At 36.2% G+C, this 25,876-nt stretch overlaps 1 protein-coding gene and 1 pseudogene across 3 annotated transcripts in view; both read left to right on the plus strand.

The window, feature by feature from the left end:
* SERTAD2 (SERTA domain containing 2) overlaps positions 1-25,876 on the plus strand; it is a 103,069-nt gene that overhangs the window by 27,678 nt on the left and 49,515 nt on the right. The window lies entirely within an intron of this gene.
* LOC112477940 lies at positions 21,254-21,372 on the plus strand (annotated as a pseudogene).

The raw sequence follows: 25,876 nt of genomic DNA on the forward strand, positions 1-25,876 counted from the left end.
AAATTTCCAAGATCTCATGAATGCCATCATGGAGGCATAAATTGGGATGACAGTTCAGAGGAAGGACAAAGCATCTCATGAGTGCCAGCAGGAAAGGCTTTTTGAAAGAAGTGCAATCTGAACTGAATCGTAAAGGATGGGTAGGACTTTGGACAATGAGGGTGAAGAGAGGAAAGGCATTTCGGAGAGAGGGAATGTTAGGAGCAAAACTCGGAGATGGAAAGCTCAAGACACATAGGAACAATAGATAGACCAGCTGAGGAGAGAGCTGAAGTTCATGCAATTGAATGTGGCAAGTTAGTGCAGGTTTCGAAGAGAAGGGTGATGTGGATAGAGCTGATATTAGGAAGCTGAATCTGATGGTACACTGATGGGAGAGGACTGGAAGCAGATGTGTTTTCGTAGACATATGTCTTTTCTGAAGAAAAGAGGCTATGTGAAGGAGTGAGGGACTAGCATGTGCTGAACAACAAACAATGGTGGTGGGGTGACCTGGAGAGAATGAGAAATGGGAGGGAAGGTGGCCAGATCAGGGGAGAAGAAACTCCTTCTTTTACTTGACCCACTGTTGCCAAATGTCTGCATATTATTCTGCAAAATCTATGTCGGCCCATTTCAAACCACCGTTTGGATTATCCCTAGAGATGCAAAGGTACAGACAAAAGGTGGAAATTTTTTTTAAAAAACTAAACTACCTTTTTTTTCTCTGAGTTTTTTTTTTCCTCCCTGAAATTGAATGTAGAAGACTGGAAAAATTAAGATAAAATGTTTCTGTTGCAACCCGCTCATAACTGTTGATTCTTCCCAAATTATTTCTAAAACCTGGCAGTAGAAAGACTTCTCTGGAAAACCATCTGCAACTCTCAATTCCCTGAATCTCATTCTTCCTTCGTCAGGCATTATTTACCTAATGTCCCAGATAAAATGAACTCTTTGGGAGAATCTGCGTGCATTTTCACTTATGAGCACAGAGAAATTTTTTATTTAGAAGTAGGAAGGGTTTTGTTGTAAGTCAACCCATGTGGCTGCAGAACTTCTATCTAAAAATTAAGGAAGGCACATGGGTGAGGCAGCACCTCTCTTTGATTTGCCTGGAGGGCTCTGCACTCAGACTCTTGAGAAAGGATAGTGATTGATGTTATTTTTAACTAATGCAAATATTAAGAATGAGACGAAAGGCTATTGTTAGTGTTGCCTTAGAAATAAAACTAATTAGGCAAAATCATACATGGGAGAAGTTATAGTGAGATTAGGGATGGGAGGTGGCTCTCCTTTGGGAAGTTTTCTCCACTGAAAAGAAATTGAAAAATTGATATGGATAGGAAGGCAATAAAAAGACAATAGAACAATATTAAAAGTTTTTATTTTAAGAAAGACACAATCACAACCCTCAAACTACTGTTTTTACTTTTGACATTTGCCTTATTCCATGTATGTATGTTTTTATATAGGTTTAAATAATATCTATAAAATGATATGTTCTGGAATATGCAGTTAAACTATAACAATCATTTTCTTGCATTTCTATATTGTGTTTAATATTATAAATATTCTGTTTATAAATCATTTATCAAGCAGTTCTTTAATGCTACATTATTAGATTGTTTCTTATTTTTAGGTATTAGAGAAACACTGCATTGTGTATCTTCTATAGATGCCTTTTTGCTTTTATTCAGTTACTTCCCTACAATAGATTCCTAGGAGTAGATTTATTTAGTCAAGGGTATGATAGCCGAATGGTGCTTGTTTCAGTTCCTTTCTGAAAATGAATACTTTCTGTATCTGCTCAACACGCATAATAAACCTAGAAACTGTAAAACTTTCCTATTTTACCACACTTTTAGTTTTTAATCTCAAATTGACAAAAACTATTATTCCCTTATATTTAGCATCTCATAAATATGTTTACATTTGTAATCTAAATTAAAAATAAGTCCAGTTCCTGAATTTATAATTATCCAAATAAGCTATATTCTTTATTGTATAAAATAAATCCCATACATTATTTTCTCTTTTCTTCAATATTTCCAGAAAGTTTGTCACTGTTTTTAAAAAAAACTATAAATCCCTAAAAAAATCCTAATTTTTCTTTTTTCCATAATATGCTAGATCAATTCAATCATATTTACATACCTAGTATGTCTTAGAGTTTATTTTTTAAAAATTGATACTTGTGCATAAACATGTGTATGTTTCTTTTGTTTATTTTAAAAAAAGAAAAACCCAACTTTTATTAGAGTTATTACATATAGATCTGGAATATTAAAATGCTATTTTTTGCAAGCTGCAAGTCATTTTGTGTTCAGGTGAGTCTTTTTCCAAGGACTTATTTTCTGCGTCTGATATATAGCTGTGTTAAGACTAAAATAAGCTTTGTGGCTTAGAATAGTCTCCTTGCCAGTCGGTCCTTGCCACACTTTTCTTTCCCCTCCAGCCCATCCTATTCATTACTCCCATATTAATTTTCCTAAAACACTGCTTACTGAAAAACCTCACTGAAAAACCTTAACTGACTCCTCATTTCTAGATGAATTGAGTATAAACTTTTTACCTCAGCATTAAAGACCTACGACAAAACATGCCTTTGCAGGCTTATTTATGAGAACCATTGGTAAGGAGGTTAGAGTGCTGCCTGGGCTCCCCCCACCCCAGATTGAGTCAGAAACCTCTAGGGGAAGGACCCTCTAAAATCTCTCTCTTTTTCAAGCTCCTGAGTCGAAGCACCACTAAGCAGGGGTGATGAGCTCTGGCACTGGAAAAGGGCAGAGACACAGGTTGTTGGCACTTACCAGCTCAGTGATTTCCAGCATGGGTGCTGGCCTCTCTACACTCAGGCTTTCTTCTTCTTTCTGTAAAACGGGTCAAATGGTATCTTAATGAGATCAATTGCAATTATGCATAAACTAATTAGTATAGGGTAAATACTAAACACATATTGGCTGCTGCTATTGTATAGTAATAATAGTAGTAATAAAAGTCATAAGCTTTGCATTCAGGCAGATGTGGGCTCCAATTACAACTCTATTCTTCCTCTCTCTAGATCTTATCTAGGTTACCTAATTCTCTGACCCTCAGTTTCCTCATCTACAAACAGGGCTAATAATGCCTCTCTTATTTAGTATAAAATATAAGATATTAGCACATCGTTACATAGTTGGCACAACATTATAGCATACATTTTATTATGTGCCAGGTACTGCTCTACACTCCTTATGCTTTAACTACTCTTCCCATGAACCCTATGAGGTGATAACACTATTATCATTATTTTACAGGTGAAGAAACTTAAGACACAGAGAAGTTAAGTAACTTGCTTAAGGTCACACAGCTAGGAAGCCAGGGATTTGGACTCAGTCCTCTGACCCCAAGAGCCGACTGTCACCCACCATGCAGTGTTCCTTCTCATTATTGTATTGCATAATTCATAACTTAACTTTATTTGCCTACCACCACCTCTGTCAACACTAGTTCCCTTAGGAAAGTAGTTTTTCTTTATATACCTTACAGCACCTAGCATGTGCCTCATCAATAGAAGATACTTAAGTATGTGTTCAGTTGAGCAAATAAACATACCCATTTCTCACATCTGGTCACAAGGAAACTACTCTTGGCTTTAGGCAGCTGTCTTCTGACAGACCCACTTCCAGCCTCAAATCACAGGACTCTAATTTGGCCACTTAGCAGCTTTCCCAGCCTTAAGAGTCTGTGTCCTGAGGAGGGCAGGAGGGGAGGATGGGTCATAGGATTTGGTACAGGACCTCTAAAAGGACCAGACACCTGGAAGGCTGGAAGGTAAGAAGCCAGCAGGAAACAGCTGTCTGAGGGAAGGCAGGTTTAGCTACTTCCATGTTGCCCTTCCTCTGTGAGTGCCCTAGGAAGAAGCTTCCTCCTGTAGTTAACGCTGTGCACCACACTGATTTGAGATGATGTGTTCATTTTCCAAAAGTATGATCCTGTTTTCACTTGCCGTTTTAAAGGGGTCATTTCTGAAATGATTGTCTCGTCTTCTCGAACCTCTTTCCCATTCTGTGAACATAATGAGAGAATCAGTTACATTCCCTTTCATGCTGCTACACTTCTGTGGATTTCACACTTAGTCCTTAAAAGACTCTTTTATTTAAGCTTTCTCCAAAGGAGACATTCAGGTGTACATCTTCCTTTATTTATTACTTACAGTCTGAAAATTTGAAGAAGGTTTAATGTTAAAATGTTATCAAGATCTTTGATTTTTTTTATTACAAAATCATTATATATTCATTGTTGAAAACTGTAAAAATATAGAAAAGAATAAGTTAAAAATAAAAACTGCTACATTCTGATATTTAGTGATATTTACTTTTAACAATTTGACAAATGCTCTTCTGTTGTTTTTACAATGAATAGACACAACACATAATATGAACATACATATGTATATAATGTATATACACACAAATCCCTTTCTTTTATAAAATTAGGATTTGGATGTATGTACTATATCTTAATTTTATTATCTGATTTATAAATATTGTTCTTCCACTTGTTTAATAATAATGGAAATGAAGGAAAAGGGGACTTTATGTACATTGCTGACAATCAACATTAGGCATTTATTATTACTAACACGTTTCTTAGGACCTAGGCAGCCTTTGTCCGAGCTCTATTTGGAAGTGTGTCCCAGTAGTGAGAGTTGCTAAAAGGAAATGAGCTTGACAGGGACTTTTGAGGTGGTTCCCTTTGTGTGTCACAGACATTGGCCTTCACCCTGCCATTTGAGTCCCATTACTGAAAGCAAAGCTGTCTTTGGACTGTGCACCACCGTATGTGGTACTTGATTCTATATGCCTTAGTTTTCCACATGCCTTGCCAAATTGGTTTCCTGACCATGACCTTGTAGTTCAGCATTTCCCCTTCCCTCCACCCGTTTCCTGCCTTTACTTTTGTTCACCAGCATTTTTTCTTTTTTACGTGAATCCCATGGTAGTACTGTAATAGTTAGACCTACAGTCAGACCCACCCTTAGTCTCCTGAAATTCTTTTTGGAAAAGTATGTTGTATAGGTCTATACTCAATAATTGTAATATGAAACCACTGCACAATTTTTAAAACTTCCTTTTTCATTCTATTTTTAATAGTGAATTTTGGAATATACAAAGATGTTTTTTCTTCATTATAAGTTATATAGGTTTCAAGTGTACAGTTATATGATACATCATCTGCATATTGCTTTGTGTGTTCACCACCCAAAGTCAAATCTTCTGTCACCATATATTTGACCTTATTCTGTCACCATATTTTTGGCCTTGTTATCTCCCACCCCCTTTCCTTCTATACTGTTGTCTGTGTGTGTGAGTTTTCATTCGTCTGTCTTGTTCATTTGTTGCTTTCAATTTTATATGTGACATATAAGTGAAGTCATATGGTTCTTGACATTTTCCATCTGACTTATTTCACTAAGCACGATATTCTCAAGATCTATTCACGTTGTTGCAAGTGGCAGATTTCATTTTTTCTTATGGCTAAGTAGTATTCCATAGTATATATGTATCACATCTTTATCCAATCATCTGTTGAAGGACTGTTCGGTTGTTTCCATGTCTTGGCCATTACAAATAATGCTGCAATGAGCGTAGGGGTACATATTTTTATGAATAAATGCTTTCAAATTTTGGGGGTAGATACACAAAAGAGGGATCGCTGGATCATATGGTAACTCTATTCATAATTTTTTGAGGACCCTTTATACTGTTTTCCATAGCAGCAGTACCAATTTACATTCCCATCAGTAGTGCATATCTGTCCTGTAGATGATAGCCGTTGTAACAGGTATGAGGTGGTATCTCATTGTAGTTTTGATTCGCATTTCACTAATAGCTAGTGAAGTTGAGCATCTTTTCATATATCTGTTGGCTGTTTGTATATCTTCTTTGGAGAAGTGTCTGTTCGGGTCCTCTGCCCATTTTTTAATTGGATTGTTTGTTTTTTGTTGTTGTTGAGTTGCATAAGTTCTTTATTTTTGGATATTAACCCCTTATCAGAGGTATCGTTTGCAAATATCTTCTCCCATTTGGTCAGTTGCCTTTTTATTTTACCAATTTTTTTTTTTTTTTTGCTGTGCAGAAGCTTTATAGTTTGATATAATCCCATTTATTTATTTTTGCTTTTGCTTCACTTGCCTTTGAGGTCAAATTCATAAAATCCCCTCTGAGACCAAGGTCCCTAAGTTTAGTACCTATGTTTTCTTCTATGATTTTATTATTTTAGGTCTTATTTTTAGACTCGTTTTGAATCAATTTTTGTGTATAGTGACAGCAGTCAGTTTTCATTCTTTTCTATGTGGCTTCCCAATTTTCCAAGCACAGTTTATTGAGGAGGCTTTCTTTCTCCATTGTATGTTTTTGATTCCTTTGTAAAAAATCGAGGAGCATTTTCTGTATGCATATGACTTCTACATCTGTACAGCCCTCAACTCTCCCCTCTTCTCCAGTTCTGTATTTCCGTATACTTTTAGGACATCTCCAGGTAAGTATAACATTGTCGCTTTAAACTCAACTTCTCACATTTGGATCTCATTATCTTGCATACAAAGGTGCTTCAACTACCTGTCTTTTTCTTTCCTGTGGAACCTAATACTCTCACTCTCCTGTAGAACTAGCTTAATAGAATAAGGGAAAATGGTAAGGTGGCAAGATGCAAAGTAAGTTTGCACAAACACGTCATCAGTGATCTCTTTGAAAATATAAAAAAACAAAGCCCCAATCATATTAATTAAAACTATAAAGTACCCAGGAAAATTTTTAATAATAATTCCATAAGACATGTTATAAAATTTTTTTTTGCTGAAAGACTAAATATATAAACATATTCCTAGATGAAAAGATGCCAAGTCTTCCCAAAGCGATCTATAGATTCAATGCAATTACAACCAAAGGTCCTAATGGAGGTTTTAATAGAATTTGATAAGCTGATTCCAGTGTTTCTCAAAATTCAAGTAAAGAAGAATGAAAGGAATAATCATAGCAGGCATAAACATCTACTTTAAAACTTGAGTAATTAAAGCATTATGGCATTGACACAAGAAGAGACCAACAAATCAGTAGAATGGAATAGAATCCGGTGGTGGGGGGGGTGTGCAATAAAGCCAAATTTAATATGTGATAAACATAGCATTTGCAATCAGAGAGAAGAGGATGGACTGTTCAGTAAATTAGAGAGAAAAGACAAAGAGAACATTGCAAAGGCCCTCAGGCGTGAGAACATGCATGGTGCATCTCCTGAAGCAAGAAATTCCCATGACTGGAGAGGAGGGGTAGGGGCAATAGAGAGGGATGATGTTAAGAAAGTTATAAGCAAGGGCCCTTGTATGTTCTTCTGAAGAGTTTGGACATTTTATTCAAGTGCCTTACTTAGCCCCAGATTCATGAAAACAGTCTCATATATTTTTTCTATGTTCTTTTATGGTTTCTTTTATTACATTTAGATCTTTAATTTATCTGGAATTTATACCCATTCATTATATAAGGTAAGGATACAATTTTCACTATTCCTAACTAAATAGTCATTTATCCCAACCCCATTAATTGAATCTTCTTCCACTGATTTTAAATGCTGCTTTGAACGTTATCATATATAAAATTATTTTTCTGTATTCGTTTTTGAATTTTATTTCATCCCGTAAATCTGTTTGAGTATTCCCATGCCTGTATAAAATGCACCACCGTGAATGGTCCTAAGCAGCAGAGTGACGTGATCAGATATGCGTTTGTAGAGAGATCACACTGAACAGTTAGGATTTTGTTGCCGTAAAAATCAAGCAAGAAGTAGTCTCAGCTTTTGACCTGAACTGAAGCAATTGGGGCGGAATGGGCAGAACTTGGTGCTTGCTGAAATGTAGAGGGTTTAAAAAGAGGAGGAGATGAAGGTGATGCCCAGGTTTCCGGCTTGGGAAACTGGATGGTGATGATGACGCCTTTCACTGAGAAAGAGGAAGAGCAGCAGGTTTGAGGAGCGGCATCACGAGAAGAGGATAAGCCTCAGAGGAGAAGTAAAGTGTGGCACTTGAATTTGTAACTCTGAATCTCACTGACTATCTGGGTGGAGAAATACGTGGCATCAGCAGATACTGCAAAATCGATGTTGTAGGATAAATGAGAATGTACAGGGAGAGGATATAAGTGAGCAGGTGGAGACAGCATCCCTAAGAATACCTTGAAGGAGAAGAGCCTCCAAAAGAGACTAAGTGGCCAGAGAAGTAGAGGGAACTTGATGATAAGGTGTTTTGGAAGCCAGGGGAAGAACAGTTAAAAAGGATAGAAGGTTAGTAGTATACAGTACTACAGAGATCAGGAAAACTAAGTTCCAAGGAGGCCCTTGCTGACTGTAAGATCCTGTTGGATGGAGTGGCATGGAAACTTGTTGTAGTGAGTGAGCAGTGAATGGGAAGAGACTGAGAGGCAACTAGAACAGTACGATGATTTTGGAAATGTGGAGTCTGAATATAGAGGGACAACATCTATGTGAGGTGAGGGTCTAGAGCTGAGGCTTGAGTTCAGTATTAGATATGGATATTTGAGAGAGTTATACACCTTAAATTAAGGGTTGAGAGGAAAATGAACAATTGACAGTGCAAACGAAACAGGAGGAGACTCCAGATAAGGATATCAAATAGAGAAATAGAAATATCCAGTGAGCAGGATATTATGGCAACCAGGAGTTGCAAGTGGAAGAGTTGAGCTAGTCAACTGAGTCAGTGTTGTAGACCTGTGCTTCTTGATCCTGGCTGCACATTAAGGTCTCCTGAGGAGCTCTAAGCAAGTGCCCAGCCCTCTGCCAACCCAAGACCAATTAAATTGGAATCTGTGAGTGGGGCTCTGGCATCAGTATTTTCTTTATGCTTCTAATTTGTAGCCAGGGTTGAGAATCACTGCTATAGAGAGAGAATGATGAAGTCTGAGACATGATTGGACTTGGCATCAAGTCATCAGTGGCTCTCGAAAGAACAGTTTCAGTAAAGTGAGGAGACTAGATTCTAGTTTGTAGCAAGAGGGGCTGGATGAGGATACAGTTTTGTGGTGAAAGTAAACTAAATGGAGAGAATTAATGCTGCATGGCCCCCATCTTCTTATAAAGTAAGTGTTGTTGTCAGCTACTAACTAAGTGGGGTGTGGATTTATCTGACTATGTAGAAAGTGGGGGGAAAAGCTGAAAAGATGTCTGAGGAATGCAAGAAACTGCAAAGCCCCAGTAATGGCCTAGATGAGCGTGAATTGCATCTGTAATTATCTGGCCTCTGTTACTCACTGTTATTGAAGTAACGCATAGAGTGCTGATGCATATAGTGGGGTTGCATCTGAGGCAGGAGATAAGTTTTGAAGTTACAAAATTGCATTTGGTCAAAATTGCTCTTGTTAATCCCTCAAGAAGGTGCACAGCGGGGACTGACATGCTATATCCCCAGAGAGCCGGTTTTCCCCAGCAGCGATGGGATAATCACTGTTTCTTCAGTACCAGATGAAATAGTCGACTTGCCTATAACTAATACTACATGAAAAATGTCCCATTACACTAAAACCACACTCAGCTTAATTAAATACTATCATTAGAGAAGTACTGAAATGGACTAAGCTTGGACTAAGCTTACATAAGCATTAGTTTCCTGTCTATATCCTGAGCATATGATGAGTAAAACAGGGCAATTGACTATACTACCTAGATTGTCATTTTCCAGTTATTGTTGTTTTTTTTTAACTGAACACATATAGTTGAATTTGGGTAAATTAAATGCATGGTGACACAGCTCACAGCACTGTATTTTTATTTCTTGCTTGCCCAAAAGTGTTTTTGAGAATGGTTAAGAGAATGGGCCCTGGCTCAGACCACATGGATTCGAATCATGTCACCATCACTCACAACATTTGTGACTTTGGTCATGTTACTTAATCTCTCTTTTCCTCAGATTTCCCATATTTAAGTCATCATGAAAATAATATCTACCTCTTTGGTTTATTGTGAGGACTAAGTAAGTTGATACATGGAAAACAATACTGTTAGAAATTATTGTTAATTTTAGTGACAGTGGCATGTGCTGATTCATATGTGTGATTTGAAGTTAGACTATAATTTACAGCACAAGATCAGACTTTTGCTAGAGCGTATGCTATGGCCCAGTAGACCATCTTTTTTTTTCAAATTGAGGACCAAGTCAAAGAAGTTGCTGACAAAATTCAGACATTTCTCTACCAAAAAAGGGGGTTGTATTAATGACTTTTAAACAATTGAACCTGCCACAAAGAGATGTGTCAAATCTCAGAAGAAAAAAAATAACACCGATCAAGACACAAAATCATGATCTTCGCACTAAGATAAATGGTAAATACATTGAGATATAGTAGATTTCTAGTAGTGTGAGTCTTATAGATTGTCTCTATCTAAACCAGCAGTGCTATATTTAGGTGAAATGACCTGATGAGTTGGCCAGTATTTAGGCTTCACGAGTTTTTGCAAAAATGAAGAGATATTTATTTTAAAAGAGCATCCCTATTGAAATGGAGGAATGAAATGAAATCTAATGATGTGTTATTGAAATTAAGGGATGGGTAATAATGGAGTGATAAAGAAGTAAAAAGAAAGAAGCTTCATTTTGCTAGAATGGGAGGGGATGGAGTACATCTAGGATTAGACATTTTTTAGTACTATGCTTTTCATATAGTTGGATTTTGCAATGGTCCCTTTCTAATTTATAGTAATTAGTAGCATAAATGCCTCATTACCACTTCTTTGAAGTGTATGTGTCATGTTTGCGTAGGTTTTTTTTTTTTTCCAGAGTAAAACCTGCAACCAATAAACATATTCACTTTAAATTATCTATTTGAAAAAAAATTATCTTATTTTGGTTCAGAAAATAAATAATTCGATTAAACCTCTGAGCTCTTTGAAACTATCGTGCTATATAATCTTATGAATAAGATTTAGTTAATGCAGAGTTTTAAAGCAACTCAAATAATTAAAATTAATTATTAACCACTTCCTTAAAAAGTCAGAGCCATAATGAGCTGAATTATAAAATGTCTTAAAACTTAAATTTACTTCATTAGTTCCATGGCCATCTCACAGCATTAGAGTACTAGAATCATTTTTATGCCTCATAATCATGTAATAGCTAATATTTTTTTAGCATTCTCTGAGTCAGGAACTGTTCTAAGTGCTTTGTGTGTATTAACTCAATTAATCATCACAGCTCTGAAGCAGGTCTTATTTTGCCCAGGATTTCATAGCTAATATGTGGCAGAGCCAAGACTTGTACTCATACCATTTGCCCCCAGGGCCTTAACCACTATACACACTGCCTATACTTGAATATGTAAATTCTGAGATGGAGTTTAGCATGCTTGAATTCCCTATAGACCTTAATTTTTAAAAGAGTGAAGAAGCAGTCACAATATTAACTTGGATTTATTGTACAAGTTGTGGTACCCTGCCGAGAGGTTTCTGTTTCAAAGATAGAATTCTTGTTAAGTGCTTCATAATACTACGGGCCATTGAAACAAGATTTTCAGATGCTCTGGTTGTACTATTTACTAGACTGACAGTTTGTATTGCATTACCTCCTCTTGTCATCAATCTTGCCTTCCATACATTCCAATATGTATGTATTTACTTACAACTTTTAAAATTGATTATATGTTTGAGGATTTGGGTATAGTAGTGGGTGAATATGTTTGAGTTTTGTAGCAAAATAAGAGACATTCTGGTGGTTTCGGACAAAATAATTTCATTGCATTTTGGATGTGTTTTCAAGTGTAGTTTTCTGACCGGTCAGAATTGATGTAATGAACATCTGAACAACTGATGGCCTTGGTTTGTTCCTTCATAGTTTTTTCTGTTTCTTTGCTTTTCGTGTTAACTTAGAAGAGCAACATTTATAAGATTTAAACAAGTTCTCTTCTCAGGGTGCTTTACCTGGTAGCTGTTCTAGCCTATGTCTTTCCCTGGGGTCTTACATCTCTAGAATGAAAAGGAAGGATTTTATTCCCTATTAGTTTGGTAAATTTTTAGCCTTACATTGCCGTAATGAAAAGGTTAAGATTCTCTCATGTTTTATCTGACTACATATTAAATGTAATGCATTGGGAAATTGCACTAATTCTATGTGTTTGTGTGTATGTGTCATTTATTATTATTTTTGGTATGTTTATAAAGATACGTATTTGTTCAAAAGATCCAAACCATTAGTGTATAAACTTCCCTAAGCCCTGCATTCAGAATCCACTGGCATCATTTCAATGGATAAGCTTCTAGACTCCCCCAGGGGATATATAGAAATAAATAACTTTATTAAATAAAGTCATAGTGTAGATGCTATTTTGCTTTCTGTTGTTTTCAGTCATGGACCTCTTTCCATGTCAAAATATATTATCTTTTTAAACAGCAGCATAGTATTTCAATGTGAATGGATATAAAGTAATTTATTTAATAAACCTTTATTGCCAGACATTTGTATTGTTTTGTATCACTCCTCTTGGAAGCAGTGTACTGCTGGGAACATCACTTATATCTTGCATACTTTTAAAAAATTTTTTCCAGTAAGATAAATTTGTAGGTATGGGCTTGCTGAGTCTAGCAGAATGTACGTTAAAACCTTTTATGATATTGCCAACTTGCTCTCCAATATCTGTGTACCAGTATGTGCTTCTACTACAGTGCATGAGAAGGTCTGTTTATTATACCAAATTGCTTTCTTTTCTAAACTGATTAATTTGTTTATTTAATAAATATCCGAGTGTGTACTATTTGCTAGTGTTTGCTAAAGTTCCAGTAATAAACAACACAGAAATGTTTTTTGCCTTTTCAGGATTTGTTGTTTCGGGAGACCAATACTTTCTTTTCATTTTTTTCTTCTCATTAATTTAAATATTCTTAAATGTATATATTAACTGGTATTCTTTTGTGAATTGCATATTCACATACTTATTTTTCCTTATCGTATTACCATTTTTAGATTGTTATGTAAACAGATCTATCTTTCTAGGTAGGCCTTCTCCACCTCAAGATCTTAAAATTGTTTGCCCATTGGGCTAGTTAGAGTTCTTAGTTGCAAAAACAGAAATTGACTCTATTCTACTTAAGCCAAAAGTGGTATCAGGTGTTCACAGAATTATCAAGAAGACTGGAAACAAGGAGTCAAGAGGAGCTGGATGGCCTGCAGCAGAGTAAGACCGTATGACAGGGACAGGCTGGTAAGACCAACCTTCTCATCCTGAGCCTACTCAAATAATAGCATCAGGAATATGTAAGATTTTATTTTCTTCATTGTTTTCTCCTGTGGTGTCTTCTTTCTGAAGTATATTGTCCCCAGGTGATAGTAAAGACAGCCAGAAGCAACCGTCTCCTCAGCATCTTTAGCAAAAAGAGGGCACTTTGTGCAAAAGTCTTGGGATTACATCTCATTGGCCTCTCTTGGGACATGTATGCATCTGTGAACCAATCAGCGTGGCATGGGAGAATGGAATGCTTTGATTGGCCAGGCCTAAGTCATGTGTCCATCCTTGGTATTGAGGGTAGAATCAGCTGGTGGACTGAGAGAAAGGGGACAGGGTTTCTCACAGAAAAGTGGGCTGCTATTACGGAACAAAAGAAATAGATGCAACAAAGGCAACAGGTGTCCTCTGTAATCATGATACTTGATGTTTTTAATTATGCTGGATTCTGCATTCTTTCAGTAGAGCAAAATGCCACTTTGTAATTTATTGTTTCAGAAAATTAAAACGTCTTTTTATTAAATCAGTTTTCTCACTGTACATCGGTCATCACTAGGCAGAGGAAATATTTAAATACTAATGAGGAAAGTAAGTTCCTTCATTTTTGAATTAATTATATTAAATGAAAGACAGCTGTATAACGGAATAAAGAATTGCCTTTTTTTATTGTATACATAGAACATGGGTTCTTAAAGATGCAAGATTTATACATAGTGGAGTTGTACATTTTATTAAAAACCCATATATTACTGAAATCTGATATAGTGTTATAAACATGTTTAGAGATCCAGATAGCAGCATATACTGGGAAGACCAAAAATATTAAAACTGAGAAGAAAAAAATATACACCCTCAATTAAATGGCATGAAAAGTCACTGCTGTGTGTTACATTTCTGCAGTCATTCAAAACTACTTCCCTATTTGAGTCAGTACTTGCTCAATGTATTTTCTCCCACAAGTGTGGGTAGCAAATAGAAAAATATCAAGAAAAAGTGAAGTATGGTGAAATAAACATGGGTTTTGGTGTCAGCCAAAGTTGGGTTTCAATCTGACCTTAAATGATGTGACCTTGAGTGTGTATCCCCATCTGAAAAATTATGTAATGCAAACTCAGAATTAAAGGATTAAATGGCATTGTTTTATATAACAATGGTAACTATTACTATTATAATTTGGAATTATTATTTGCGGGTAAAGTAACATTCTTTTGGGAAATCAGTTGTGTCATGTCAGCATATCAGAGACGGTTGTGCATATGAAAGAAGTATGATGTATTTCCAAATGTGTACTAGGATTTTCTTTCAATTTCTGCAGTTTAGGTATAGTCGTGGTAATCCTTTGGGGTGAAAGGTCGGTTTACCAAAGGTAGACTATGGTGTGCTGACTTGGATTATTCTAGTGTTTGAGGATCTGTGAGAAACTTTCTGTACTCTTTCAAGTGCGAGAAAGGACAGCAGTGGCCCAGAGTTCCTGGTCACCGTGCTGTGGTCCAGCACCCTAGGAAGTGAATGAATTACCTGTAGAGTTAGTTTAGTCAGGCACAGTAGCAATTTGAACACTGGGCTACACTTTAATTTGATCAACACTTTCACTTATTGATGGTCTTGTTTTGGTACTTTATCCTACAGACAGAGCATGTAGTCTGTCTGACTACAGACTTTAGCATCAGATAATTTTATGACAAACCACATTTGGCATGCCTAGTTATTCAGGGAATTTTCAAAGAACTGTAGTGGGACTTTTTAGTCACACATCCTCTCTGTTCTTAGTCATACGTCCCTTTTATGGTAGTCATTAGCAAATATCTTTCAACCTCTTCTATAATGGTTAACAGTGTAAGCTCTCTGTAGTGTTGGCAGTTTTGAGCTCTGCGTACTTAATTATGAGACAGTCGGCATATACTTGTGAAAACATAAACTAAATGTTGGTATATTCTTTTTCAGAACTACAGTTATTAATGCATACATTAAACTACTTCAGAATTACTAATCAAAAGATTTTTCTCATATATACTTTTTTGGGATATTTTCTCTTTTCCAGTTGTACCGCTTATCTAAGTGTGATTGATTACTTTTAGAATTAAGAAAAAAGAAAACTGAAGTCATGGCGATTAGAAGTTTAGTTTAAATGCATTGGAAAACAGACATCTTTATGCTCTAGGCAATCAGAAGCACCTTTTACATTTAACTTTTTGACCCTAATGGCCTGGTCAAATTCCAGTGTTGTACAATTGCATTCTGCTTTCCCTAACACCTAGTAATTGCAATTGTTTTTCTACCACCTATTACCTTAAGTTTTGAAAACTGTTTGTAGGGTACATCAGAAGTTGTACTTGTCGCCTTTTCTAAAACTTTGGTAATTTTTACTTCAACTCCTTCTAACTCTTCTACTTTCTCTCCAACTTCATATTTCTCCAACCATATTCAATAGCATTCTTTTTCATATATCCAAAAGACATTGGACATGTGGTTTTAACTGAATGAAAATGAAGTTATAACATATCAAAATTTGTGAGATGCAGTTAAAGTAGTGCTTGAGGGAAATTTATTGCTTACACTAGAAAAGAAAAAAGGTCCAAAATCAATGACTTAAGTTTCTGCCTGGATAAACTAGAAAAAGAAGGACAAATTAAACCCAAATTGAGTAGAAGGAAGGAAATAATGTAGAGAAATCAATCTATAAAATAGGAAAAAGGCAAATAATATTTAAAAAACCATGAAACAAAAACCGATTCTTTGCAAAAAACAATAGAATTGATTAAATGTATTGTGAGTCTGATTCATTTTTGCCTCCTTAAAACACACGATAGTGTCCTATGATAGAAGATTGGATAAAGAGGCTGTGGTACATATATACAATGGAATATTACTCGGCTATAAGTAGAGATGAATTACTGCCATTTGTGACAACATGGATGGACCTCGAGATAATTGTGCTAAGCTAAATAAGCCAGGCAGAAAAAAATCCCATGAAATCACTTATATGTGGGATATAAACCTAAAAGCAACAAGTGAACAGGACAAACAAACAGAGACTCATGGACATGGACAATAGGCTAGTGGTTACCAGAAGGTAGAGAGAAAGGGAGTTGGGAGAGGTAGACAGGGTAAAGGGGGTCAATATGTGGTTACAAAAAGAAATCTAACTATGGGAGGTGAACACACAGTGTAATCTCTCTCTCTCTCTCTCTCTCCCCCCACCCCCCGCCCACACACACACGCCTTACTGTTAAAGTGTAGAGCTGAAACATTGGATTTTGTTAACCAATGTTACCATAAAAAAAAAAATTAAAACACACTATATAGTACACTGTTAAAAGGGATTTTCGAAAACTAAAAAGCTAACTCCATAATTGTCCTCTACTTGAGGTACATGGCCTTGTTTAGAAATCTAGTATTGAACTACAATAAAACTTATTTAAACAATTGTTTGTTACAAGTTTAGTCATAATCAGCTATTTTAGAAAGATTCTTGTGAAGGATAATTAGTTATACTTATGGAAAAATAGTATTTGGGAAAAAAACCTCCACAGTTTCTACATTAAGTGCTGTACTTTGTTTTCAGTTTTGAACAAAAAAAATAATATGAAGCCAGTGTTAAAAAGTTTGAGATCAAGACCAATAACATAAGTTTCAGGAAAAGTCAGTTAAATATATTGAAAACATACATTGGACATTTGTAGATTTCATTTGCTAAAAGCATCTTTTCATAGTACACATTTGCTGGGAAGTATTATTCAGTACCATAGATTATAAACAAATATCTGCCAAAATAAAACTATACAGAGACCAAATCACAAACCTACCAAATGATGATGTATAATTTTAACAGTTATCAAACCCATGGATAAATAATCTGTGCTACTATTTGTAGTGTTAGTCAGTGACAGAATTTTGATGAAGGAAAATGATGAAGCAAGGTAAAAATGTATAAGGAATAATTTTGTCCTTAAAGAAAGTGGTCTTAAAATTTTGATTTTATCCAAATTGTAAGATGAACTACTTAATTTTCTTTTCAGCAAATACTGAATAGAAGCCCAAGGAAAAATTAAAATCAAGTATAATTCTAGTAATCACTAGGATATTTGGTAAATTCATATCTTTTCTTGATTATTCATTATCGGATTATTTTGTTCATGGATTATACAGGTTTTCTGTTTTGCTTATGAAATCTTAGAATCAAATGACATAATCCAGCTCCCTCCTTCAGTTTCTTTTTGCTCATCGTTTGACACACCTACCTCACTGTTTATGAGCCTCCCAGACATAGAAAAAAATACTTGAAACCAAACCAGTCAGTTCTACATTCTAATAGTATTTTTAAAAGGTTTCTTGGTGTAGGAGATGGGGATGGAGGAAAGATGTACAATGATAAAACAACCAAAATTAGGATTTCAGGATTATAGATGGAATTCAATTTCAAATTCTAATTTCTATCTGTATTTAGTCATTCCATAGTTTGTAATGTGCTTGTTGTTTCTTTCTGTTTGGATAAAGAATGCTTTCTTTCTGTTTGGATAATCTTTCTTCTGAAGTATGAATTTTTATTCCAGGCAAAAGACTTGGAGTTAATAGACTGATAGGGCAGACTTAAGAAAAACTTTTTAAGGATTCCTTTTCTGAGGGAATTATGATGGTTTGATTAGATAGGGTATGATGCTCAGAATTGTAGGAGACTTTTTGACTGGCCCAGAGAAGAGCCAGTTGTAAGGACAGGAGTGTTGTTCTTCCTGCTTGTCGTACAGTTTCAGCTACCAGGAATTCTTTAAGTGCTGTGAATCCCAGGGATTAAGCGTGACAGAGCAATAGTTACACCCATTATGGTTGAGAATTGTTTGCACTCTTGTTTCCTGTATGCATGCTTGCCTTCTACATTTTTAGAGTTTGCTGTATTTGACAGCTGTGCATCAATGATATTTTTATAGTTCAAAATGCTGTAAGTAAATGTATTATAGCTGTAACTTTGTATTTTCTCTAATGTTCTCTCTTTTTGAATCTCTAGTAGGAGGGTTTGTGTGTGGAGGGGGCTGTATTTATAAAGTAGTGAGAAATAAACACCAAGCAAATTTGAATTCTAAGATTTAATGTTGCGGAGGATGATATATAAAGCCATCACAAATTACCAGAGAGATATAAAACGAATGTGACTATCCATACTCAATTTACTTTTCTTTTTGATTTGTTTTAATGAGTGTTTTTTCTGTCCTGAGTTCAAGTTCTCTATCTATACTGTCCTTCTTTCTTATTGTTATTCCTAGATGGCTCATCCTAGGCAAGGGAGTTCTTGATTATTTCTTCTCAGGACTTCTTTCCTATATGTTAAAAACGAACTAAAAACAAAACAACCCAGACCTTCCTAGAACCTAGCCTTTCTTACAAGGTTTATTTGGCAGACAGTGTTTTTTAAAAAATAAGTCTCGTGAAATCTATAAATTTTCCAGTAAAATAGATTTCTATCATTGTGGGCACTCAATTATTTGTTGAATTAAATTAAATGAATTCTTATGCTTACATTTAATGCAGAATTAAGAAATATCAGATCATAGGAATCCCCAGAAAAGGATCAATTAATCCCAGAGACTAAAGACAACAATCACATCCAGTGGTTTTGTAATTTTGCAGACAAAAGTGAACCCTTAGTTACTGGGTCACATTGCATAAGAAGAGGAATGACCTCTCTTCATTCAGTTTTTATTACCTGGAATAAGCCAGGTAATAAAATACTTTGCTAGTGCTGGGATATGGTGATAAACCTTCCAGGTTCCCCGAGAAGGCAGTTCCTTAGATAGTGGCAGCCATTTCTTACTTGCTTTCCCTTTTCTCTTCTCTTTTGGTTCTCAGACCAGGTCTAGGAGCTTTTGTTCTTTCATTCAGTTACACCATTACCTTGGAGCTCATATCACAGTATATTGTAATTACAAATATATCTCAGAGATACTGTGGGTTCCTTTTCAGACCAACACAATATAGCAAGTATCACAATAAGGCAAGCCACATGAATTTTTTGGTTTCCCAGTGCATATAAAACTATGTCTACACTACACCGTATCTGTTAAGTGTGCAATAGCATTATATCTAAAAAAACAATGTACATACCTTGATTAAAAAATATTTTATTCTAAAAACTGCTAACCATCATCGGAGCCTTCAGTGAGTCATAATCTTTTTGCTGGTGGAGGGTCTTGCCTCTATGTTAATGGCTGCTGACTGATCAAGGTGACGATTGCTGAAAGTTGGGGGTGGCTGTGGCAATTCTTAAAACAACAGTGAAATTTGCCATATCAATTGACTCTTCTTTTCACAAACAATTTCTCTGTAGCATGCAGTGTTGTTTGATAACACCTTACCCTTCAGAATTGAAGTCATCTCAACCCTGCTGCTGCTTTATCAACTAAATTGATGTAATATTCTAAATCCTTTGTTGTCCTTTCAATAATTTTCACAGCATCTTCACCAAGAGTAGATTCCATCTCAAGAAACAACTGTCTGCTTGAGTTTTAGTATGAGATTGCAGCAGTCCAGTCACATCTTCAGGCTTCACTTCTAATTCTAGTTCTCTTGCTACTTCCACTACATCTGCATTTACTTCCTCCACTGAAGTCTTGAACCCCTCAAAATCATCCGTGAGTATTGGAATCAACTTCTTCCAAACTCCTGTTAACGCTGATATTTTGACCTCTTCTCATGAGTCATGAATGTTCTTAATGGCGTCTAGAATGGCGAACCCTTTCCAGAAGGTTTTTAATTTACCTTGCCCAGATTCGTCAGAAGAATCACTGTCTATGACAGATATAGCCTTATGAAATGTATTTCTGAAGTAATAAGACTTGAAAGTTCAAAATTATTCCTCGATCCATGAACTAAAGAATGCATGTGGTATTAGCAGGCATGAAAACAACATTCAGCTTATATTCTGTTTGCCAGAATATAGTAACATGGCCACCGAGCTAGAAAAAAAAGATAAGAGATTTAGCTTTTGGTAAGGTACTCATGGGCTCAACTAAAAATTATTACTAAAAAAAGAAGAATATATATTATTACTAAAGAAGCTGGAAGTCTCTGTGCAGACCTTTCAGCAGCATTAAATGGGTATCACATGGCCACGCACTCATGCATTCTGCTCAGAGGTGAGTGAAATCATGTCCCCATTCAGCGCCTGTTACTCTTAATTTAGACAGAACCCTTACTGGCTTAGTTATAGGTCTTCCCAAACCACTGCAGATTAGGAGGAAGTGTAGTGAGAAACAGGCCTCTTGACAGCTGCAAAAATTGAGAGCAGACTGTCCAGTAACAAATATGGACATATAAAAGGCCGAGGCAAAAGCTAAGCTGGCAGTTCAGAGGAATTTGATATAGGGGCAACCAGTCCTGTGAACTTTGGTAGCCCTGAGGCACTGCTCATTTAATAACATTACCACATAGTAAAATACTTAGATTTAGTAATGGCGATCCAGAGTCCTCCATTGTGGTTAAAAGTAAAAACATTTTGGCACTCTGAAAGAGGTAGTCTTCATCAATTATCTGGAAAATTCATTTAAGTAGAACAGTCCATAAAAATGATCCTGTCAAATAAAGGAGAGGCCCCTCTATTCACAATACTCTTCACCTTTATCTAATTACCACCACATTATTTGTATAGGAAAATTCTTTCTGAGTTCTATATCTGGTATCTGAAATTATATATGGTCTCAGAGTGGTTGGCATTTATAATTTCTTCCTTTTTAAAGAAAGTGTCTATATTAACCAATCCTCAAATATTTAAAATTATAACCATATAACAATTGCTCTTCATTCTTACCTTCCTATAAAGAGTACAGAACTTATGGTTACATACAAATAGAGCATTATTGTAAGTATAGGATTGTCAAACGGTTCTCCAGTTCTCTTATTTTTAAGTCAACTGGCATCATAGCGAGTGTTGCCATTCTGATACGTTAGCCTTGAATATTCTTTCTCATTTCTCAACTTAGCAAACTCTTACTCATTTAAGACCTAGGCCCATTAAAAAATAAATTGTCGTCTACAGCCATGCTACCCTGAACAAGCCCAATCCCGTCTGATCTCAGAAGCTAAGCAGGGTCGGGCCTGGTTAGTACTCAGATGGGAGACCACCTAGGAAGATCAGGTGCTGTAGGCGTAAAAACTTTGAAAAATAAGAGATTGTAAGCTGACAAGGTCCTTGCATTCTGTGAGGTCAACCAAGGGTCACCTCACCTAAAAATAAATAAATAAATCATCGCCTCGCCTAAAAATAAACAAACAAACAAACAAATAATAAATAGTATAACACACAAAAAGCATGATCCATAAAAGGAAGAATTGACAAATTAGACCATCAAAGTTGAAAATTTAGCTCTATGCAAGACTTATCTTGAAAAGATAAAAAGACTTGGAGAAAATATTTGCAAATCACATATCTGACAAATGGCTAGTATCTAGAATATATAAAGAACTCTCAAAACCAAACACTAAAAAAATATATCCAATTAGGTAAAAGACATGAAGAAACATTTCACCAAAGAGGATATACAGATAACAAAATGATGTCCAACATTAGATTAGGGAAGTGCAAATTAAAGGCACAGTGAGATAAACACGCACCTATCAGAATGGCTAGAATAAAAATTAGTAACACCAAATGATGAGGATGGTGAGAAACTGGGTCATAGATACATTGCTTATAGGAATGTAAAATATTATAGACACCGAAAAACAGCTTGACAGATTCTTTAAAAACTAAACATCCCACTGCCACATGACCCACTAGTTGTACACCTGGGCATTTATCCCAGAAAAATGAAAACTTAAGTTCATACAAAAACCTGTACACAAATGTATATAGCACCTTTATTCATAATCGCCCCAAACTGGAAACAACTCAGATCCTTCAATGAGTGAATGGTTAAACTAACTATGGTATGTTCAGCACTACTCAGCAGCGAAATGGAACTAATGATTCAAGCCACAACCTAGCTGAATTATGCTGAGTGAAGAAAGCCAATCCCAAAAGATCGTATACTGTATGATTCCAAGTATATAACATTCTTGAAGTGATAAAATTGTAGAAATTGAGAAGAGATTAATGGTTTTTAGGGGTTAAGGGAGAGGAGAGGAGTGGGTAAGGCTATAAAAAGGCAACACAAGGATCTGTTTGTTGATGGAAAAATTTTGTATCTTGACTATATCAATGTCAATATCTTGTGCTATAGTTTTGTAAGGTGTTACCTTTGGGGAAAACTGAGTAAAGGGTGCATAGGATCTCTCGGTATTGTTTTTGACAACAGCATGTGAAAATACAATTATCTCAAAATGAAAAGTTTAATTTAAAAATCGTGGGCTCCTTAGAACGCCGCTGGACTTTGAACTCCACGAGTGAAGGGATATCTGAATTTCACCAGCAGCCAGTACAATGCCAGACTCATAGAAGTTGCTTTCAAAATGTTTGTGGGTTGGCATATGTGAGAGAGGCTGAACATTCGAATGTAACCAAATTAAGCACACATAACTGACAATACGTCCCAAAATAAAGGGTATTTTTTGCCTGAGCCATTCATTTAAAAACTATTGAGCATCACTCTAAGTGCTGAAATACAACAGTGAACAAAATTGAGGTGGGGGAATCCCTGCTTTCATGGAGCCTACGGTTTAACTACAGCAGAAGATAATAAACATGATGCATAAATTATACAGTATTTTAGGAGGTGGTAAGTGCTATGGAAAGTTTTTTAAAAGCTGTATTTAGGGGTTGAGGATATGAAAAAGGCTGCAGGATTGAGTGGATTAGAATTCACAATTTTAAACAAGGTTTAAAGACAAAGAGACAGTGTCATTTGAGCAAAGTCTTGAAGGAAGTGGGAGAAAAACCATGCAGGTATATGAAGGAAGAGAGCTCCAGACAGAAGGAACAGCCAGTGCAAAGGCTTTGAGGTAGAAAGCTGTCTAGCATGTTCATCGACTAGTAAGGAAGTGAAGCCAGTGGTAGGGGAGAGTAGTTTGGTGATGAAGTTAGAGGGACAACCAGAGTCCAGAATAAGTAGAGCTTTTTAGGGTGTTGTCAAGTCTTTGGGTCCTGCTTTGAGTAAAATGGGGAGGCATTGGGAGATTTTGAGTGGAGAAGAGACATAACCTGACTTATTTTAAAAAGGACACTCTGACTACTGTGTTGAGAATACAGTAGAAGAATAGGGTAAAAGCGAGGAACAGTACTTCAGAAGCTATTTCAGTACTCCAAGCAGGAAGTGATGGTGATTTGGACCGGGGTGGTAGCAGTAGAGTCATGAGACATGATCAATTTGTATTTAGATTTTGAAGACAGAGCCAACAGGATTTGCTGCCACATTGGATGTTGGGTATGAAGGGAAGAGGAATCAATGATGACTCCAAGGCTTTGGAGCTGAGGACTTTGACAAATGGTGTTATCATTAACTGAGATGGAAAAATTGCAGGGACAGGGCAGCTTTGGGGAGAAGGTGAGGAGCACATGTTGAATTTGAGACATCTAAGTGGAGATGTTGAATAGGCAGTTAGATGTCCCAGTCTGGAGTTCAGAGGCAAGGTGTACAGAGTGGAGATACACATTTACAAGTTGTCAGCATTTGTATGATATTTAAAGCCATGAAACTAGAGGAGCTCTCCAAGGGAGGAGTACATATTGTGAAGAAGTCCAAAAACTGAGGCCCAGGGACCCTTTAGAGGTCAGGGACAGGGAGAGGAACCAGCTGAGAGAGACTGAGAAGATATGACCAGTGACAGAGGAAAAAAACCAAGAGTGTAGGATCTTGGCAGCCAAGTGAACAAAGTGTTTTTTGAAGGAAGAGGAAGTAGTCAGCTGATCGACTTTGCAAGTCAGGTAAGATAAGGACAGATTGACCACTGAATTTAGCAATATGGAGGGAACTGATGACCTTCATACATCAGAGAGGAAGAATTTTAGTCATTAAACTAATCTGTGGCTCATTACAAGAACAAAATTAGATTTGTTTTAAAAAGCAACTCTTTGGTTCCTCAAAAAGTTATAGAATTTTGATTCAGCAATTCCACTTCTAGGTACATACCCAAAAGAATTGAAAGCAGGAACTCAAACAGATATTTGTATACCAATGTTTATAGCAACATTATTTACGGTAGCCAAAAGGTCGTAGCAACCCAAATGTCCATCAACAGATGAATGGATAAACAAAATGTGGTGTATACATACAAAAGGATATTATTCAGACTTAAGAAGAAACGATTTCTAATACATGCTACACATAGGTGAACCTGGAAAACATACTAAATGAAATAAGCCAGACACAAAAGAACAAATATTTTATGACTCAATTTATAGAAGTTACCTAAAATAGGTGAATTCATAAAGACAGAATGTAGAATAGAGGTTATCAGAGGCAGAGGGCAGGAAGGAATGGAGAGTTACTGTTTAATAGGTACAGAATTTCTCTTTGGGATGATGAAAAAGTTCTGGAAATGGATAATGGTGGTGGTTGAACAACAATATTAATGTACTTAATGCTATTGAATCACACACTCTAAAAAGGTTGGAATAGTAAATGCAAATTCTGCAATAAAAAGAAAGTATAGGATGCAGGTAAAATTGTCTAAAATGAAATTGATTATATATATTAATAAAATGAGGAAATGAAGGAGGAAAAAAGCTTTTTTTTTTTTTTCCACTTATTTCTGATCTAAGAACTAAGTTTGCTTTAGGCATCATTTATGACTTGGCTTTCCTTATAGAACCTTTAGAACAGCGGTCCCCAACTTTTTGGACACCAGGGACCAGTATTCCTATGGGAATCTAACGCCTGATGATCTGAGGTGGAGTGAGGCAGTGATGCTAGCGCTGGGGAGCAGCTGCAAGTACAGATGAAGCTTCGCTCGCTCTCTGCTGCTCTCCTCCTGCTGTGTGACCAGGTTCCCAAAAGGCCAGGGACCTGTACAGGTCTGCGGCCTGGGAGTTGAGGACCTCTGCTTTAGTACACGTTTGTTACACTCCTTTCTTAATGGCTCAAACCTTAGCCTTTGCAGTGAAAAAAATAGTATTCTCTTGTATAGGTCATTATCATTAGGAGGGCAGGAAGAGAGTCGGTTGTTACAGAGTGATCCAACTAATTATAATTTTTGGAAAAAAGTTCACTTAAAAAAAGTCTGTCTGTCTACCTATCTCTTCTCTTTCAAGAAAACTTTTCTCTCTCATGTAAGGGCCCTTTAAAATATTTCTTGAATGCACATGTAAATAATTTTCCTGCTAAAACCAGCATTTTTGATAATTTAGCAGAGCTGATATGGAGAAAACCTTGAGTACTGGCAGGTTTTGTGGCACAGCGTATTTAATAACCGTGACAACTCAAGAATTTTAAGCAGACTCGCCTCCTTGTCTGGAATCTGTCGGCACCAGTGTGTCTCTACTGGCAAGCCCTTAAATTTACTATTTCAGCCAAAACTGTACTAATGATGGTCTACCAAATTTTAACAGGATATTTTTAAGACTTGATATTCTCATTATTTAAAAAAAAACTTTCCCCCATTCCTTTCAAAAGCTGCCACTTTAAAATATGTGGCAAATTAAAAAAAAAAAAAAAAAAGGTCTAAAATTGCTTTACAGCCTTGATGAAACAAAGACGGGTGTGTTGGTGTGGCTGCCG

The sequence above is a fragment of the Pteropus alecto genome, unplaced genomic scaffold (assembly GCF_000325575.1).
Source record: "Pteropus alecto unplaced genomic scaffold, ASM32557v1 scaffold131, whole genome shotgun sequence".
Lineage (NCBI taxonomy): Eukaryota > Metazoa > Chordata > Mammalia > Chiroptera > Pteropodidae > Pteropus > Pteropus alecto.